Raw genomic sequence first — 21,687 nt, 5'->3', positions numbered from 1 at the left:
AGCTGATTCCAAGGCAAGGTGGCACGGCAGAGGGGCAACACTTCAAGGTGAGAGAAGACAGCTAACGCAGCAGGAACAGAAGGAGAGAACAACCCTCTTTTCCTCCCTTATATTTTATGCAGGCTCTCTGCCCTCAAGTGGGTGTAGCACTCACACCATCCCCACGTTCTCCTCAGAATATTTACAAAGTGCAGACACTGGCCGTCTGCTGAGTCATTTAAACTTCTACAGTTCTCAAGTTGACACAATGAACAATATCCTTGGGCAGTAAGGGCATGTCCTTTGCTTCCCTGGGATGTAAAACTGTTGAGTTATTTACTTAAGCTTCTCAAATTGATACAGTGCATCAACCATTATACTAACTTTTAATTTCTTATAACTGTTTTCCAAGCAGGTGAGTGTGTGAGTCAGCTTTCCAAAGCTGTGACAAAATGCCTGAGATAGTTTAAAAAGAGGAAAGATTTATTTTGATTCATGGTTTCAGAGGTTTCATTACAAGGTCATTTGTATCTTTGGTTTCTGAATTTCTGAGTGAGGGAAAGCACGTGGCAGTGCTGTTCACTTCATTGTGGACAGGAGAGAGGGAGAAGGGGATGGTAAAGACAGAGGAGAGAGAGAGTGAACTAGGGACAAAATATATCTAACCTCTAAGTGACTTCTTTCAACTATGCCCTACCTCCGAACGTCTCCACCCCACTCCCATAGCCTGTTAAACTGTAAGTCTATCATAGATTAATCCACCAATTAATTTAAAATCTTCGTGATCCAGTCACCTTCCAAAAACTACTTGTTTGAACACTGCTGCATAGGGACAAATATACTAGGACTCTTGGGGGACATGATAGATCTAAGACAGAGAAATAAGTAAGAATAAAATGGGCTTTCATCTGACACCAAATGTGCTGTGACTTTCATGTGTATTTCTCAGCCTCCAGAAATATGAGAAATAAATATCTGTTGTTTATGTAACTGCTATAATTTGTCCCTCAAAGGCCCATGTATTGAAGACTTGATCCCTAAAGCACTGCACTATTAGGAAATGGTGAAACGCTTGGGAGACAGAGCCTAAAAGAAGGAAGCTAGGCCACTGGGAGAGTCATTGAGTGGACTTTTGGGACTCTAGCTCCTTATCTTCCTCCTCTTTCATTTTCTGGCTGCTCTGAGGAGAGCAATGTACCCTCTGCAATATGCTCTCCACCATGATGTCTCTTTTTGTTACTGGCCCAAAGGTAACAGGGCCAAGTGACCATGTGTTGAAACTTGTACAACTTGGAGCTAAAATAAATCTTTGGTTATCTCAGGGACTTTGCAATAGTGAAGGAAAGCTGATTAACACAATAAGTTACCTAATTTATGGTATTTTGTTGTAGTACCTCAGAAGGCTAAAAGGGAAAGACAAGAATTGAATCTACTTACCTATCCAGAATTCTATTCATTAAAGCCTAACTCTTGGGCAGGGGTTTAGGTTAGTGGCACAAGTGCCTGACTCGAAAGTGTAAGGTTGTGAGTTTGATCCCTGGTACCAGAAAAATAAAATACAATAAATAAACAAAGCCTAATTATTTCCAAGACCCCACATCTCACCTCCCATAGCCAAAGAATGTAAGGCCATGGCTTGAATTCCTTTGAGCATACAGGCCTACAGAGACAATAGTGCTCTCCTTTCTCATGTGGGCCGTGGGAACATCAGTAACACCACACAGTCTGCTGGGTGTTAAAGAACACCCTCTCTCCCATTGCTTTCTGAGGAGAACTTGGCACTAGCTCACTTTATAAGCTTCAAGTAGGTTTTGGTTATGGAAGGCTTATTAGAATGCTTTTATTGATGTTTTAGCACATTTTCGTAGCTGAAAGCTAATTAAGGAGCCAGTTTGAGAAGTTTGTAAATGTATAGAGAGTGATATTTCCTACGAATTCCAACTAACTGGTTTCTTAATGTTACATGCATTTTTATCATTTTCTTAGTAGAGTTCTTCCTCGATTGATTTGAGCCCTTATTATCTTACAGGATGAATAAATTGAAAAACTGCATAAGAAAAATAACTAGTTTCACAATCTGGAATGTTTTTGACTCTAAGGTCATGTCATAGGTGAATAAGTACAGCACTGAACCTCTATTAGGGGTCAGGCAGCCTGGAGGACTGGAAATACACATGGTGGTAATAGCCCCTCATCCCCAGAACAGAAGTGTGTGCAGGAGTTAGGCGTTTACCCTGCCTTCTTAGCCCTGGAGATGCATGAGAAAGTTTTTAAGAGCAGAAAATATTTATAAGGGACAAGATAGCTTCTAAGACAGACTAAGAGTTCCTGAGTGGGTTACCCACTTGGGAAATTTATAAGTTTTAGAAAATTTACAATTTTTAGAATTGTATTAGATTTACTGAAAAGTTATAAAGACAACACAAAATTCTTATGTTCCCTCTTCAGTTATCCAAATTATCTCATTGTCCATTAGTATATTTTTTTAGAATTTATGAGCCAATACTGATAATAATTATTAAATAATGTCCACAGTGTATTTAAATTTTCTTAGGTCCCCCATGTCTCTTTTCTCCTCTATAATCCAAGATGTACATTACATTTAGAAATGTGATCATCTTGTCTCCCTGAGTTCTTAGCTTTGACAGCTTTTCAGACTTTTCTGATTCTTGAATCTTTGAGAGAATTTTTGGGAGAGAGATGATGAGATATTCTTAGGTCATCTTTACGTTGGGGTTTGTCTGATGTGTTTCTCTTGGTTGACTGAGACTATTTCTTGGACTGCAGATCACAAAGGTAAATACTCCTCATCGTATATCAATACCACTTTGATATAACATTGGTCACTTGGCTAAGGCAAATGTATATCAGGATTCTTCATGTTAAAATGTCTCCCCACTAATGTCTATTCTGTTTTTCTTGGAAGAAACTCATAATGTGCAACCAAAAGCCAAGTTGAGAATTACGTTCAATCTCCTTAACAGCAGAATATTTACATCACTATTTGGATTTTTTTTTGCATGGGATAGTTGATTTTTCTCTTATTTCCCAATGATTTATTTACTCAGTCACTTATTACATCAGTGCAAACTCATGGGTATTTACTTTAAACTTTGGTTATAATTTAATACCAAGTGTTTTGTTGCTCAAATTTTGCTAGCTTTGACAATTGGGAGCTCTCCAGTTGGTTCCTGTATCTCTTTGATATGCACCCATCAATTTATATTTTTACTTTTTAAAAACACTTTTTTCCTTTTTTGTGCTACAATATATTCTAAGATTATCTTGCTTATTTCCTGTCTTATTCTTATAACCAGTCATTTCTTCAAGGAGCCTTAGAACCTTTTATTGGGGGATGGTATTAGGAACCAGAATTTTTTTTTGTACCAGGGATCAAACTCACGACTTTGCACTTTCCAGGCAAGCACTTGTGCCACTGAGCTAAATCCCTGGGCCTGGAAACCAGGATCTGGTTAAGCCAGCATGAGATGTGCTTATTGCTACCATCATAAATATAGGAAGTACTTTGGCTCCACCATCAAGAGTAGTAAGGAAATTTTAACTCACATGTATATGCTAACTCTGCCAGTTAATTTTAATTGTCAATGAATTAAGAGACTCCTGGAGAGATGACTGGATCATGAGGGTGCTGTAGTCATCAGTGGATTAACCCACTGATGCATATGATGTGTATAGCTGCATGTGTTTTTAGGAAATAGGCCTGCTTGGAGATGGATAAAGAGATGCAGCTTCAGAGATATGTCTTTTGCTGGTGTCTTTTCCAACCTACTCTGCTTCCTGGAGACTATGAAATGAGAAGATTTGCTCTAGCACACCCTTCAACCATGACATTCTGCCTTAGAGAGAATCAGCCATGAACTGAATCCTCTAAAACCATGAGTCAAACTAGTTCTCCTTTAAGGAATGAATGTCAATTATTGTGCCTCAGCAGTGGGAAAGCTAATACACTAACCCATGTATATGGATACTTCTAAGCTAAACATGAATTTATATTGATGTTTCCAATTCTAGGGATCTAAATATATGACTAAGTATTAATAGGAATTTAATATTGTACACACAATAGTGAACATTTGATTTGTTCTGGAAAGTTATAGTTTTCTCCTAGTTTTTAGTTTGAGACTTAAGGGGCAACAGAGAACTAGTTGGTAGGAATGTAAACATTTGAGAACTCAATGACAACAGAAAACCAGTAGGAAAAAATGGAGGGAGCTACATCTGGTTGAAATGGAAATGGGAGCCCGGCGGAACTCTTTTCTTCACCTGAGGATCAGGCCCCAGTTTCCTGTTGAGATCAGTGAGTCAGGAGGAGACAGGGAATTCCATCCCAGCCTGGCTGACCTCTCTCCCTCACTTGGAACAACACTTGAAACTTGAAAATATAGGAAAATGACAAAAGTCAAAATGCAATCTCAAACATCCAGCCTATTCCAAGAAAGCCTAGGAGCCACGTGCACAGAAGAAAATATATGCCACGTACCTGAAATGCCTGAAACAATAGTAACTGAAATAAAGAAGCAACTCTGGGAAGCCTTAAAGGAATTCAAACTAGAAATAATCTCTCAGATAAAGAAGAAATGGTAAAACAAATGAAGTAGTTGTGGAACATACCTAAAGAAGACACAGTTAAAAAATTGGAGGGACTAAACAAAAAGATAGAATCCCTGGATGAACAATATAAGAAACAAACATAATATATAAAGTAGATGCAAAGAGATATACAGGAAATCAAAAACTCCATCGAAAGTTGTAAAAACTGCCTCAATGAATGTGAAGATAGAATTTCAGACCTCGAAGACAAGATTGCAGCCAATGAACAGGAAAGGAAAGATCTTTTAAAAATAACAAGAAATCAGGAAATAACAATTCAACACCTGCAAGATGACACAAAGAGGAACAACATAAGGTTGATAGGGATAAATAAAAAGAAGGGGACAACATAAAGGATGTCAAGAGGATATTTAGAGAAGTAATAGCTGAAAATTTCCCAAACATGAGATTGGAAACTGATATCAAGATCAATGAAGCATATAGAACTCCAAATAGCCATAACCAAAATAAAGCTACACCCAGACACATAATTATGGCCATCCCAGAAATTGAACAAAAGAATAGAATATTAAAAGCTGTCAGAGAGAAAAGACAGATCACCTATAAAGGAAAACCTATCAGAATCACAGCAGACTTCTCAGAACAACCAATAAAGTCAAGAAGAGCATGGAGTGAAGTATTTCAGATCCTAAAGGAAAATGATTTCCAACCTAGACTGATGTACCCTGCAAAACTGTCCTTCAATATGGATGGAGAAATAAGATACTTCCATGACAAAGAACAGCTGAAAAACTACATGATCACCAAGCCAACCCGCAAAGAATCCTGAAAGACAGTCTAGATACATTTAGGAAAAAACCACTAAACAAAGCAGACAATTAAACAGAACCGAGAGATAAAGATACAACAGCAGAAATATAACATGTCAACAATAAACCAATATATAACAGTTACAACCATTAATGTAAATGGTCTCAATGCATCAATTAAAAGAAACAGACTGGCAGAATGGATCAAGAAACAAAATCCAACCATATGTTGTCTACAAGAAACCCATCTAAGGGGCTGGGGATTTAGCTCAGTGGCATAAGCGCCTGCCTTGCAAGCAGGCAGTCATGAGTTCGATCCCTGGTACTGATAAAAAATGAAAAAGACCAAAAAAAAAAAAAAAAGAAAAGAAAAAGAAAAAGAAAGAAAAAAAAGAAAGAAACCCATCTAACCCAAAAGGATACCCACAGACTGAAAGTTAAAGGATGGAAAACAATACTTCATGCAACAAGAACCCCCCAAAAAAGCGGGGGTGGCTATTCTGTTTGCAGACAATGTGAACTTCAAGCCTATAATGATCAGAAGGGATAAAGAAAGTCACTACATACTGGTTAGGGGAAAACTCCAAGAGGAAGAGATAACTATCTTAAATATATGTGCACCAAATTCCAGAGCACCCAGTTATATTAAACAAGTACTAACAGTAATGAAAAACCAAGTTAACAGTAACACAATTCTAACAGGAGATCTTAGCACACCATTGACACCGTGGGCAGATCAACCAGAAAGAAAATCAGCAAATAAATAAAAGAACTGAATTGCACCTGTGAACAAATTGACTTAATAGACATATACAGAGTATTCCACCCAACAACAACAGAATACACATTCTTCTCAGCAGTGCATAGATCATTCTCTAAAACAGACCATATATTAATTCACAAAACATATCTAAATAAATGCAAAAGGGTTGAAATTACCCCTTGCATGCTATTGGGCCATAGCACTATGAAATTAGAAATTAATGATAAAAGATACTACAAAATTCCCACAAACACATGGAAACTGAATAACACATTCTTGAGTAATCAGTGGGTCACAGAGGAAATTAAAGAAGAAATTAAATACTACCTACAAGAAAATGAAAACACAAATACAACTTACCGGAATCTGTGGGATACAGTGAAAGCTGTCCTCAGAGGAAAATTTATTGCACTGAGTTCACACATCAGGAAAACAGAACGAATACAAATAAATAACCTGATGCTATGCCTCAAACATCTAGAAAAAGAAGAGCAAGTCAACCCCAAAGCCAAAAGAAGAGAAGAAATTATAAAAGTCAGAGCAGAAATCAATGCAATAGAGACTTAAAAAAAATCCAAAAAAATCAATGAATAAAAGAGTTGGTTCTTTGAAAGAATAAATAAAATCAACAAATCCCTAGCCAACCTTATTTAAAGAAGGGAAGAAAAAGCTCAAATTCATGCAATAAGGAATAAAAGAGGAGAAATCAACACCTATTTCGAAAACCTCTACTCTCAAAGGTTTGATAACACAGAGGAAATGGACAGATTCCTAGAAGCATATGAAGTACCAAAGCTACGTCATGAAGATGTAAAACTACTGAATAAACCAATTCCTATTAATGAAATTGAAAATGTAATTAAATCTTTACCTAAAAGAAGAACCCAGGCCCAGACGGATTCACTGTAGAATTCTACAAGAAATAAAAAGAAGACCTAATGCCAATACTCCTCAAACTCTTCAATGAAATTGAAAGGGAAGCAATCCTTCCTAAATCGTTCCTAGAAGCAAACATTACTCTAGTACCAAAACCTGAAAAGGACCCAACTGAAAAAGAGAACTACAGACCAATCTCCCTAATGAACACAGATGCAAAAATCCTCAATAAAATGTTGGCAAATAGAATGCAGCAAATCATCAAGACCATATAACATGACAAAGTGGGATGCATGCAGGGATGGTTCAATATATGTAAAACAATAAATGTAATACACCATATCAATAGAGCCAAAAGTAAGAACCACGTGATCATTTGTATAGATGCAGAAAAAGCTTTTGATAAGGTCCAACATTCATTTATGATAAGAACCTTGCAGAAAATTGTAATAGATGGTCTTTACCTCAATATAATAAAGGCCGTCTATGACAAACCAACAGCCAGTATCATACTAAATAGCCAAAAATTGAAGGCCTTTACTTTAAAATCAGGCACAAGACAAGGATGTCCCTTATCACCACTCCTATTTAATATAGTACTGGAAATACTACTCAGAGCAATTAGACAAGAGAGAGAAATAAAAGGCGTAAAGATAGGAAAAGAAGAAGTTAAGCTATCATTATTTGCAGATGACATGATACTATATATAGAAGATCCCCAAAACTCCATTGAAAGACTGCTACATATAATAAATAAATTCAGTAATGTAGCTAGATATAAAATCAATACTAAAAAATCAAAAGCATTCCTATACACTAACAACAAAGTCACAGAGAGAGAAATAAGAGAAGGCATACCCTTCACACTAGCAACCAAAAAAAAAAAAAAAAAAAGAAATATCTAGGAATTACTCTCACGAAAGAAGTGAAAGACCTGTACAGGGAAAATTATAATACACTGAAAAATGAAATTGAAGATGATCTCAGAAAATGGAAAAACATCCCTTGTTCATGGATAGGAAGAATAAATATTGTGAAAATGGCCATTCTCCCAAAACTTTTATACAGATTCAATGCAATTCCAATAAAAATACAATCAACAAACCTCATAGAACTCGAGAAATCACCCTAAAATTCATCTGGAGTGAGAAGAGACCTAGAATAGCAAGGACAGTTCTAAGCAGCAAAGACAAGGCAGGAGGTATCACAATCCCTGACTTGAAGTTATACTACAAACCAACCATAGTAAAATCAACATGGTACTGGAACCAAAACAGAGCTGAAGATCAGTAGAATAGATTAGAAGATACAACCACAACTACAAACACACTCAACCACCTTATCTTAGATAAATGGGCCAAACATGTTCACTGGGAGAACAACAGTCTCTTAAATAAATGGTGCTGGAAAAGCTGGCTCTCCATATGCCGAAAACTAAAACTAGACCCATGCCTAACATCATGTACTAAAATAAAATCTAAATGGATCAAAGATCTAAATATTAAAACAAAAACACTAAGTCTATTGGAAGACAAATTGGGTAAAAACCTTGAAGACATAGGAGTAGGTAGAGAATTCATGAATAGGACTCAAACTGCACGGGAAATACTTCCCAGAGTCAATAACTGGTATCACATCTTATTAAAAAGTTTCTGCATGTCAAAAGAAATCTCCAGCATAGTGAAAAGAAAACCCACAAACTGGGAAAGAATCTTAGTGAACTGCCCGTCAGACAAAGGACTTCTGTCTAAAACACATAAAGAATTAAAAAAATCAGACCCCAAAATTCAAAGACCCAATCCAAAAGTGGGCATCTGAGATGAATAAATAATTCTCAGATGAAGAAATACAAACAGCAAATAAATATATGAAAAAATGTTCATCATCATTGGTCATTAGAGAAATGCAAATTAAAACCACACTGAGATTTCATCTTACTCCTGAAAGAATGGCCAGGATCAAGAAAACCAACAACAACAAATGCTGGAGAGGCTGTGGGGAAAAAGGAACTCTCCTGCACTGTTGGTGGGAGTGTAGACTAGTGCAACCATTGTGGAGGGCAGTCTGGAGATTTCTCAGATAACTGGGACTGGAAGCTCCATTTGACCCAGCCATACCACTTCTAGGCATATTCCCAGAAGAACTGAAAGCATCATAACACAGTGATATATGTGCATCCATGTTTATAGCAGCACGATTTGTAATAGCCAGATCTTGAAAACAACCTAAGTATCTGTCAACTGAAGAATGGATAAAAAAGTTGTGGTACTTTTATACAATGGAATACTACTCAGCTATAAAGAATGATCACATTGAGACATTTATAAATAAATGGACGCAGCTTGAGACCATACTCATAAGTGAAATAAATCAAACTCACATGTATACATACCGAGTAGTTTCCCTAGTGTAAGAAATGATAAGAATGCATAAAAGTATGTAATAATCATGATTCTCAATCATATTGGTTTGAAGCCATATAATGTTTTCACTCATGAATTGCAATGGTTTCAACCTGGGTTGTTCGATTTTAGTATCTATGATAGTACAAATAGCTATTTTTTAAATTTTATTTAAGAGGAAAAAGAGAAAAACACAAAACAAAACAAAGTGGTGTAAGGGTACACGTAATACAGAACTACAAAAAAAATCAAAACATAACAGTAAGAAATCACCTGTTAATAGATTACATATTATCATCTTGAAAATAGTTGCTCAAATCACAGTATCAAAGAATACAAGGTGGACATTCAAACAGGGAGACTGCAAACAGCTGTGTTCAATGATCCAAAAACATTGATATAGTCAGCTATTTAACACCCCTAAACACACTTGCTGTTATATCCGTTAGAGCTCTTTTTTTTCCCTCTCTTTTTTACAACAAAATTTACACATTTTGGATTTTATTACTCCTTAGTGCTTATTAATTTTTTTTTGGGGGGGGGAGAGAATACAGTCAAATATGGCAAAACAAAGCTGTCAGTCAAAACCAAGGATAGACATAGCACATGGTGCAGAACAGAGTACAAGGTTATCGACAATGGTTATCAACGTTGTCTTTTGTTTCCTTAAAAAGAATTGTCTATCTCATTAGATATTATAAAGTTGGACAAAACAGTAGAGAACAAGACCAATAAAACTTAGGCATTGTAAACATTACAGGACTTCCAAAGAAGACAATAGTCAAACCAGAGTGGGCATTTTAGTGAATCTTATTGCCTTCAAAGTAGTTGCCTATATCCTCAAACTTGATACTATCATACAGAATGGAACAGAGTCTAATCAGTCAAAACAAGATCGTGGGAGTATTACAGGACTTCAAAACAAGTTAATAGGAAATCAAAAAGAGTTACTATTTATATGTCCTAAATTTTTAAAATTTTTTCCCTTAATTAAGACAAACATAAGAAATGACTAAATAATTTTTTAAAAGAATAAGGGGGAGATTGAGATAAAACAGGACATAACAATATAACAATAGAGGTCAAAGCATGACTGTTTCAGCAACCTAGTACTTCACCACTATATAACCCGACTTAATAGTAGTTACCATAGTGTCTGTCTTTTTCCTTGAAATATTTGGATAAAACTTCATATACTCTAGCTTCAAATATTTCCATATCAAGAAGCCCAGAATAAAGCCTTTCTAATTAATGAGTGAAAACTTTATAAGGCTTCAAGGCCACCTAATGGGGAATCATGATTACCAAATATTTTTATATATTTGAATCATTACTTACATTAGGGAAACTATTAGGTATTCACACATGCAAGACTGATTTATTTTACTTATGAGTATGGTCTCAAGCTGCGCCCATTTATTGATAAATATCTCAATGTGATCCTTCTTTATAGCTGAATAATACTCCATTGTATAGAAATACCACAACTTTTTTTATCCATTCCTCAGTTGATGGACACTTGGGTTGTTTCCAAGATCTGGCGATTATAAATTGTGCTGCTAAAAACATAGGTGCACATATATCACTGTGGTATGATGCTTTCAGTTCTTCTGGGAATATGCCTAGAGGTGGAATAGCTGGAATAAATGGGATTTCCAATCCCAACTTTTTGAGAAATCTCCAGACAGATCTCCACAGAGGCTGTACCAGTCTATACTCCCACCAACAGTGCAGGAGAGTTCCTTTTTCCCCACAGCCTCTCCAGCATTTGTTGTTGGTTTTCTTGATCCTGGCCATTCTTTCAGGAGTGAGATGGTATCTCAGTGTGGTTTTAATTTGCATTTCTCTAATGACCAATGATGATGAGCATTTTTTCATGTATTTATTTGCCAACAAATAGCTATTTTGAAGAAAACAGCACAACATAAAAGATAGTGCTGATTTAATATCATCTTGTTTTGAAGTCCCATCAAGCTGTGGTACATCTGTTTCCACTGGTTTTAACATGATGTATCTTACTTTATTTCACTATATGCTATAGTATAAACAAAATTCTTTATAGGCAAAGAGATAATATAGAAACTGTTGTTCATTTTCTATTAGCTGGTTCTAAAAACCCTGTAATTCTTGCATTCTCTTGAATGGCTTCACACTGTCTTGATATGCTTGATGTTATAGCATACAAAGTTACACTCAAATAATTCAAGAAAAGAGGCACTATTGCGACTACTATTATGTTAGATTATCTGGTGGTGAAACACAATGATGCTTGAATTGTTTTGTTCTGACCTGCATTGTTCTGTTACAGTGTTCTCTCTTATCTCAATCTCCCCCCCTTTTTAAAAATTAATCTATTTTCTCTCATTTTTTTAATTAAGGGAAAACTAAATTAAAAAATAGTGGGACATATTATAGTAAATTTCTTGATTTTCCTATTAACCTGATTTGAACCCCAGTATTGCTCTCCCCATCTTGTTCTGTCTGATTTTACTATATTCTATTTTGTTTGATAGTATCAATTTTGAGGGTATAGGCAACCACTTTGAAGGCAATAAGATATATGCCCATTATGGTTTGACTATTATCCTTTTTTTTTGAAGTCCTGTAAGGTCTCCAGTGTAGGTTTTATTGGTCTTGTTCTGTACTGTTTTGATCAATTCTATTATACTCAATGATATAGGCAACTCAATTTAAAAATAGCAAGAGGCACAATGGTAACCACTTTTGATCACCTGGTATTCTATTTTTGCATCATGTACTGTGCCCACCCTTCTGTCTAACTGACTCTGTTTTGCTTAGTCATGTTTGGTTTTATTCTCTTCAAAAAAAGTAGTAAGAACTGTGGGAGTAATAAAAGCCAAAATGTCTAATTGTTATTGTAAAAAAGAGAGGAAAGGAAGGTGGACTAAGGGATATAACCGTGGGTATGTTCAAGTGTGTAGGATGGAAAACTATATTACTGAGCTTTTGTTGGACCATTGAATGGAACTGTCTACAATGTCACTGTATGAATGTCCACTTTATATGCTTTAATTTTGTAATTTGGACAACTGTTTCTGTGAAGATAATATGTAACCTATTAACTGGTGATTTCTTACTGTATTTTTTTCTTGAAATTCTCTATTATTTGTACTCTTTTACTGCTTTGTTTTTTTCATGTCCTTTCTTTTTTCTCTTCAAATAAAAAAATGGAAATGGAAATAATGTCAACTAAAATAGTATTATTTTCCAGCAGGTGTTTAGCACAGAAGCAATAATTTTAAAGATCTCATCTCCATCATGACATCAAGAAAGAGTCAGAGTTGTACCATATTAAAGCAGCATAGTAGCCCTTGAAGTCCTTAAAGAAATGATCAACAATGCTGCACTGCACTGTTGTTTACAACACTAGCCCTGGTTACCAAGAAAAGGTGAAAATATTTACTCTGCTTATCATGATCAGATGGAATGTACATGCATTTTAGAAAGAGTACTGATAAAATAGTTAAAATATTTGTGGTGCTTTAAGTATTACTAAGTTTACATTTTCTGCCTTAAATATACTTTTGCATAGGGCCAGATTGGTAAATCAAAAACTTTCCTCTGAAATGTCTAGAAACCCAAATTTTTAAAAACATGTTATTTAAAGAAAAAAAAAGCAAAACAGAAAAAAGGTAGAAATAATACAGAATTTCAAAAAAATACACAGTAAAAAATCACTAGTTGATAAATTACATAGTCATCTTAGAAATAGTTGTTCAAGTTACAAAATTAAAGAATGCAAAGTGGACATTCAAACAGTGAGACTGTAAACAGTTCTGTTCAGTGATCAAACAAAAACTTAGTAATATGGTCATCTATCTTACACACCTAAACATATGCAGTTATATCCTTTACAGCACTTTCTTTTTCTCTGCTTTTATGATACCAATAACAATTACACATTTTAGGTTTTATTACTATAGTTCTTATTAATATTTACACTAGAGATACAATGTGATATTTATTAATATGACTCTTGTTTATTCACTTATGAGGATGTCTCAAGTTGCCTTCATCTACCTATGAAGTTCTCAAGATCATCCTTTTTTATAGCTGACTAATAGCCCATTGTATAAAAATACCACATGCTTTTCATCCACTCTGCTGTTGATGGGCATTTTGGTTGTTTCCAAGATTTAGCTATTACAAATCATGCTTGTATGAACGTGGTACACATACATCACCATGACATGACCTTTTCAGTTTTTCTGGGAAAAAAGCTGACTTGAATGGAACTTCCAATCCTAGTCTTCTGAGAAATCTCCATAGTGGCTGCACCAGTCTACACTCCCACCAACAGTGGAGGAGTGTTTCTTTTCCCCCACAGCTTCACTAATGTTTGTTGTCAGTTAATTTCTTGATGCAGCTATTCTTTTTGGAGTGAGATGAAATCTCAATGCTATTTTAATTTGCATTTCTTGAATGACCAGTAATGGTGAACATTTCTTCATGTTATTTGTTTGCCATTTGTATATCTTGATCTGAGAAATGTCTGTCCATCCCAATGCCCATTTTTGGAGAGAGGGTCTTTGAATTTGGGGGACTTGATACTTTCAATTCTTTATATGTTCAGGATATAAATCCTTTGTCTGAGGGGTTGCTAACTAAAATTCTTTTCCATTCTGTGGGTTTTCTTTTTACTCTGGTGGTGATTTCTTTTGAAGTGACAAACTTTTCAATAATATGAGATCTCAATTGTTGATTCTTTGAAGTGTTTCCTGTGAGATTTGCATTTTATTCATGAATTCTCTGCCTACCTCTATGTCTCCAAGACTTCTACCTACCTGTCTTCCAATAGATTTAGTGTTTCTGTTTTGATATTTAGATCTTTGATCCAGTTAGACTTTAGTTTTGTGACAGGAATGGGTCTAGTTTTATGATAGACATGGGTCTAGTTTTAGTCTTCAGCATGTGGAGAGCTAATTTTTCCCACACCATTTATGAAAGAGTCTATCCTTCATGTTTAGCACCTTTGTCAAATATCAGGTGGCTGAGTGTCTTTGTAGTTGTGTTTGCATCTTCTAATTTGTTCCATTAATCCTCAGGTCTATTTCTTTGCCATTATCATGCTGATTTTATCACTGTGGCTTTGTAGTACAGTTTCAAGTCAGGAATTGAGATGCCTCTGCCTTGCCTTTGTTGCCCAGAACACCTTGCCTTTGTTGCCCAGAATTGCCTTTGCTATTCTAGGTTTCTTCTGTTTCCAAATGAATTTTAGGAGAGTTTTCTCTAGATCTGTGAGGTATGTTAATGATATTTTGATTAGGATTGCATTAAATCTGCATAACAGTTTTGGGAATGTGGCCATTTTCACAATGTTAGTTCTTCCTAGCCAAGAGCATTTCCATTTTCTAATATCCTCTTCAATCTCCTTTTTTTAAAGCATAACATAATTTTCAACATATAGATCTTTTACATTCCTAGGTTGATTCAAGAGTATTTCATCTTTTTAGATGCTATTGTACAAGGCACTATTTCCATAATTTCTCTCTTCATGAGTTTTTTGTTTGTGTACAGGAATGCTATTAATTTTTGAGCATTGACTTTGTATCCAGCTACACTGCTGAATTTATTACACCTAGTAGTCTTTTAATGGAGGTTTTTTGGATTTTCTATATAGAATATCATGTCATCGGCTAATAGTGATAATTTTCCTTTCTTATCTTTATTCGTTTTATTTCTCTCTCTTGACTGATTGCCCGGCTAGGGTTTCCAGAACAATATTGAATAGGATTGGTGATAGTGCACATCCTTGTCTTCTTTCTGATTTTGGAGTGAAAGCTTTCAGTTTTTGTTCATTTAGTTTAATGTTGGCTGTTGGTTTGTCATAGATGGCCTTTACAAGATTGAAGTAGACACCGTGTATTCCAAGTTTCTGAAGGGTTTTTATCATTAATGTTTGTTTGACTTTATCACAAGCTTTTTCAGCATATTTTGAGATGACCATGTGGTTTTTGTTTTTGACCTTGTTGATGTGGTGTATTACATTTATTGATTTGTATATGTTAAATCATTCTTGCATTCCTGGAATAAATCCCACTTGGTCGTGATGTATAATCTTCTTGATTATTTGCTGCATTCTATTTGCCAGTATTTTATTGAGAATCTTTGCATCAATGTTCATTAGAGAGATTGGGCCTAAAGTTCTTTTTGGTTGGGTCTTTCTCTGATTTTGGTATCAGAGTGATACTTGCCTCCAGGAATAATTTAGGGAGGATTACTTCCTTTTCAATTTCACTGAAGAGTTTAAGGAGTATTGGGATCAAATTTTCCCTAAATTTCTTGTAGAATTCAGCTGTGAATCCATCAGGACTTGGACTTTTCTTTGTTGGTAAGTTTTTAATTATGTTTTCAATTTTAATAGCTGATCTTGGGTTATTAAAATTGCTGTATCTTCTTGGTTGAGCTTTGGTAGTTCATATGTTTCTAGAAATCTTTCCATTTCCTCTGTGTTTTACACTTTATGTCAGTAGAGATTTTCAAGGTAGGTTTTCATGATCTTTTGAATTTCTATGGGATCTGTAGTAGTTTCCCTCTTTTTAGTACTTATTGCATGAATTTGGGTTTTTTCTTTCTTTTTCTTGATAAGGTTAATTAGAGATTTGTCAATTTTGTTTATGCTCTCAAAAAACCACCTCTTTGATTCATTAATTCTTTTTTTTTTTTTAGTTTCAATTGCATTAATTTCTGCTCTAATCTTTACAATTTTCTCTCTTCTATGAGCTTTGGGTTTAACTTGCTCTTTTTCTAGAAGCTTGAGATGAAGCATTAGGTTGTTGATTTGTGCTCATTCTGTTTTCTTGATATGACAATTTATTGCTATATATTTCTCTCTTAAGACTGCTTTCATTGCATCCCACAGATTACAGTTTGTTGTTTCCAAATTTTCATTGAATTGTAAGTATTGCTTTATTTCTTCTTTAATTTCATCTGTAGCTCACTGGCTGTTCAGAAGATTGTTATTTAATTTCCATGTATTTATGCAGGTTTTGCAATTTCTTTTGCCATTAATTTCCAATTTCATTATGCTATGGTTAGATATTATGTATGGGACAATTTCAATACCTTTGCAGTTACTTAAGAATGTTTTATGGGGTAATGTATGGTCTATTTTGGAGAATATCCCATGTGCAGCTAAGAAGAATGTGTATTCTGATGTGGTTGGGTGGAACACTGTCAACATCTACTAAGTCCTATTATTTCTTTGATGACTTTTGTCTGGTTGATCTATCTCTTTGTGACAATAGCCTGTTAAGGTCCCCTGTTATAAGTGTGTTCTTGTATATTTGATTTTTCATGTCCATTAGTATTTGTCTTACATAGTTTGGTGCTCCTGTATTTGCTGCATATATATTTATAATTTATAATTGTTAGCTGTTCCTCTTGAATTTTCCCACTAATGAGTATGTAGTGACCTTCTTTATCTCTTTTAAACATTTTAGGTTTGAAGTTCACATTGTCTGCAAATAGAATAGTTAAGCTTTTTTGTTTTCTGGGTTCCTATTGCGTGGAATACTGTTTTCCATCATTTGACTTTTAATCTATTGGTTTCCTTTTGGGTTAGATGTGTTTCTTGTATACAGCATATTGTAGGATCATGTTTCTTGATCCATTCTGTCAACCTAATTCTTTTCATAGGTGAGTTGAGGCCATTTGCATTTATGGATATAACTGATGCATACTGAACTGACTTTGCCATGTTATGTTCCAGTTGTTTGTTCTCTGCTTCTCCCCATTGTTTAATTGCTTGTCCTACCTGGTTGTTTCCTTCTATTGTTGTTATGGAGATTGTGGTCATTTTTATCTCTATGTAGTATGTCTTTCAATATTTTTTCTAGGGTTGGTTTGGTGGACATGAATTTCTTCAGTTGTTCTTTGTCATGGAAGTATCTTGAAATTCAAATTTTTGTATGTATAAAATATAAGTTGTTTATAAGAGAATTTAAATATAATGAATTTCTGGCCAACTTCCTCTGAGGCTCCTTAACCTGCCATCTTATTCTGCCAGCATTTGTCTCAGCCTTTGGCACATGACACTTGGAATTCCCATTAATTAGTCCTCCCATTCCTAACCACATTGTTAAGTGAATCCTGAGAAAGGTGTCTGCAGCTGGGAAGAATCTAAAAATTTTTTAGACCCTCAAAAATTTACTTCAGAAGTCAGAAAAGCATTTTTCCAGCTCAACAACTTTAATCCCTATCAGAATAGTTAAGTTTAGGGGCACTTAAAGGCAGATGAAGTAAACAAGGGAGAGGTTGTTTGATTTTGCTTCTCTTTCTCTTCTTGCCATTCTCCTATATTCTTCTATTCTTGCCCCCCCCTTTCTCATATCCTCTCTCTCATTTAAGAAATGATTAAGAAATCATGTAAGAGTCCCTTTCTCTGTACCTGGCCAAGCACTGAACAAAAGAGGTGTCACCTTTGATATCTGAAAACCCTCATTCTGTTTGGGAAAACAAATGTTAAAAAGTTTAATTTCTCAATCACACAATGATAAGAACACTGGTTGTTAACAGAGGTGGGATGCCACTTACTTGGTGGGTGTGAGATGAGGCTTCCCATTCCCTACCCATTCTCAGAAAGGCCTTGTTGAAGGACACAGCTGTTTGTTTTACTTTTTAGCTTTACTGCTTTCCTGGAGTGGTGGTCTTATTCACTCCTTAGCTCACAGCTAAAGCACTTCCTGATCTGTGAAGATATTTCCTGACAACTCCTCTCTTCCAGTTGCCTTCTGTTTTTCTTATCACACTTTATTACTGAAAACTGTTCCTACACATGGATCAAGAATAAGTATTTTTGGCATTGTGGGCCACAGGGTCTTTGATACTTAGATTTATAGTTGCAATTTGAAAGCTATGAAGGAACAATATGTAACCAAACGACTATATTTTTCTAAGAGGCTTAGACATTGTGACTTACAACACCAATTGTACTACTTTGCTTTTATTTTCTGGGACCCAAGGGTCAGGAAGGACTCAGTGGAGCTGGCTTATCTCTGCTCTAAGGGAAGACCTTGATGACTCGGACAGCTTTGAATGGCTGTAGCCAAAATCATCTAGAGGTTTTCTTACTCTCATGTTTGGTGCCTACGTTGGGATAATAAATTGGGCTTGGTTGGGACTGTTAACTGGAAAATCTACACATGGTCTTTCCATGCAGTTTAAGTTTCTTCTAGTGTGGTGGCTGAATTCTAAAAAGGAACTCCTATGAGGGAGCAGGGCAAAAGCTAAAAGACTTCTTGAGCTGAACTTGAAAATCGTGAAGCATCACTACAGCATTCCACGGTTACAAGGAAAATCACTATAGCTATTCCAAACTCAAGTGGAGAGAAATTGGATTCTATTTCTTAAAGTTTAATTTAGTGAGGTCAACTGAAAAAGAGCACATGGCATGGGAAAGGTTGCTGCAGGCATCTTTGGAAAACTGAGTCTTTCACAGCTAATAAACGTACATACATGTAATATGATCAGTGTACTAAATGTTTGATTATCTACTACTGAGAATCCACTCCACAGTTGAGTGCTTTGAAACATCAATTATTAGTTATCAGCTGATAGTTCTGTACCATGTGGCATTAAATGGTGTCACATGTATGGTTGCATTTAACTAGAAAAGTAAAATGTGCAAGTTGGCTTGGCTCTCATCTACTGCCTCAATTTGGTTGACTGGAATTATTTTTTTTTTTATTTTTGAGACAGGGTCTCACCATTAAGTTCAGGCAGACCTTAAGCTCAGTTTGTAGCCCAGGCTGGCCCTGAACTCACAAAGATCCTCTTACTTCAGCCTCTTTCCTGAATGCTAGGATTACAGACATGCACGACCATGCCTGGAAAAAGTATTTTATTTTAGTCTATATTTCTATGTTGTTAATTCACATGGGGACCTTGGGTAGTCTATTAACCAAAACTCCTTTCTCCACAACCAGGAAAGATAAATAAGAATTAATGATAAATTATTTTAAACTCAAAATCTTTAACTTCGTTTCTTAGCCTACTTGCATTTTTGCTCATATTTTTATTCAGTCAGTTCTACAAAGCTTAATGACTTCAATGTCAAAAAATATACACAATTTTAATTAGCATAAATTAACATTTTCAAACAATTTTGCTGCTAGAATGAAGTGTGTTTGTATGTGCATATTCTTCTCAGAGGCACTTGTTGGCAGGTAGGAAAATGATCTGAGTAGCAGCTACATGATCTCATTTTCTTATTGTATATTTTGAAATTTGGATTTGGGCATAGAGGATTGAGTGTTTTAGTATATGATTTCATAGATGCCAATTGCCTGGAACTCCTAATCATCATACTTATACTATTTACTAATATCTCACTACAGAATTGTGAAAGATGGGGTGAGCCCATTCTGCTATGATGGAAAGAAACCTTTGAAATACTTAGGTCGTACTTGCCTTAAAAAGTTCTTAGGGTCTGGGAATATAGCTCAGTGACATAGCACCTGCCTAGCAAGTGCAAGGTCTTGAGTTTGAGTCCCAGTAAAAAAAAATAAACAAGGCAAACAAACAAAAAACCAAAAACAGTTCTTCAATAGGAATATCTTGGAATCAATAGTGGCTATTATTTGATCTCTCTCTGTCTCTCTGTCTCTGTCTCTGTCTCTGTCTCTGCCTCTCTCTCTCTCTCTCTCTCTCTCACTTCTATGTTTAATGTTTCTGGCAATTTTTGATGGAAAAAACACAAGAAGGAAAACACTGTGTATCTACCTGTCTAAAAATGAAAAAAAATGAAGATTATTTCTTTTTGATGGAACTACCAAGATATTTCCTAACTGGTTATTCAAATAAAGGTGAAGACTCAATAGTAGAGATCAGAGCTGGTAAGTCTCCACATTTGCCAAGTCCTGTTGGTTTCCTATTCATTCATTCTAAGAATATTGATTTCCAACCTATGATACACAGGTGCTTTGGGGGAATACATAAATTAACAGATAGAGAGCTTTATTTTCATTATCTTCTAGTGGGGGAAGACAGGCTACATAAAACAAACATCATGATTAGGGTAATCCTACGGTACATTAAATGAGAATAATTGTTACGGAGAGGGGGAAAAAAGAGAGTAGCATTGGGGTATTATGGATTGGACCTGACGTCCCCCAAGACTCTCATGCACTCAGAGGCAGGACTTTGGGTAGGTGATTGAATTATAGGGCTCTAATACTGACTCTGCTGTTAGGAGGCAAGGCTTGCTTAGAGGCAGCTCACTGCGGGTGATCTGGAAGGATGCTTGTTCTCCTTGCCTCCTGCTTGTCTCTCTGCTTCCTGGCTTCATGATACAGCTTTCATCTGCTGTGACTCTCTGCCATGCCATCTGCCCTGTAGCTACCAGACTAAGCAGAGGGAAAATAAACTTCTCCTTTAAGTCGTTGGTGTTTGGCATTGTGCCCCAGCCATGAGAAAGTGACTAAGACTGCAGGATTCTGAAACTTTGGAAATGATGGGGGAGATTTGAAGTTTTTAAATGAAGTAGTCTTGTTGTGTCTTGCTGAGAAGATAGCAGTTAAGCAAAGATATATTTGAACTAGTGAGACACTAGTGATGAATAAATCTTGGAAAAGAAAGTTCTAAGTAAAGAAACCACTACTACAAATGCCCTGCAGCAGGACTGTGCTGGGATGTTGGAACATAGGCAGAGGCCGTGTAGCCGCAGAGCAGGTGATGAGGTCATGGTAGTAACTGGAGACTTGGTCCTATAGGAGCTTTTTAACTTTTGGCTTGCTTTTTGTCTGAAAGAAGAACGTCACTGGAGATCTTTAGTGGATAAATGATATGATCTGCTTTTTATTTTAAAAGAGTGTCTCTGGTTGAATGATGAGAAGGCACTATAGAGGGGGATGTTAGATTCCTTGGTTGGAAAAACAAACTACTACAAATTGGGTGCTTGCAAAAATAGAATTGTGTTTTTCCAAAAACCTGGGGTTGAAAATTAAGATCACTTCAGAGGAGTTGCCTTCTGAGGACTCTAGTGAAACTCCTTCCTGCCTCCAAGCTGCTGGAAGTTGCTGACAATTCCTGGTAATCTTTTGCTTGTAGTGGCATCACTCCAGGCTCTGACTCATTGTCACTAGCTATCTCTACTGTGTGTTTTTGTGTTGTTCTGTGTTCTTCTTTTAAGGATACCGGCAATTGAATGAAGGGCCCACCCTAGTCCAATGACTTCATTTTAATGTATGTTTCAAGTGCATCTACAAAGACTTACATTCAGTTAATGTTTTGGTCAAGATACCAAGAGTTAGAGTTTGAATATGTC

The sequence above is a fragment of the Cavia porcellus genome, unplaced genomic scaffold, assembly GCF_034190915.1.
Source record: "Cavia porcellus strain 051 isolate PalLab524CR breed Dunkin Hartley unplaced genomic scaffold, mCavPor4.1 scaffold_22, whole genome shotgun sequence".
Taxonomy (NCBI): domain Eukaryota; kingdom Metazoa; phylum Chordata; class Mammalia; order Rodentia; family Caviidae; genus Cavia; species Cavia porcellus.
The sequence above is the reverse complement of the archived record's forward strand: the minus strand, read 5'-3'. Positions refer to the sequence as shown.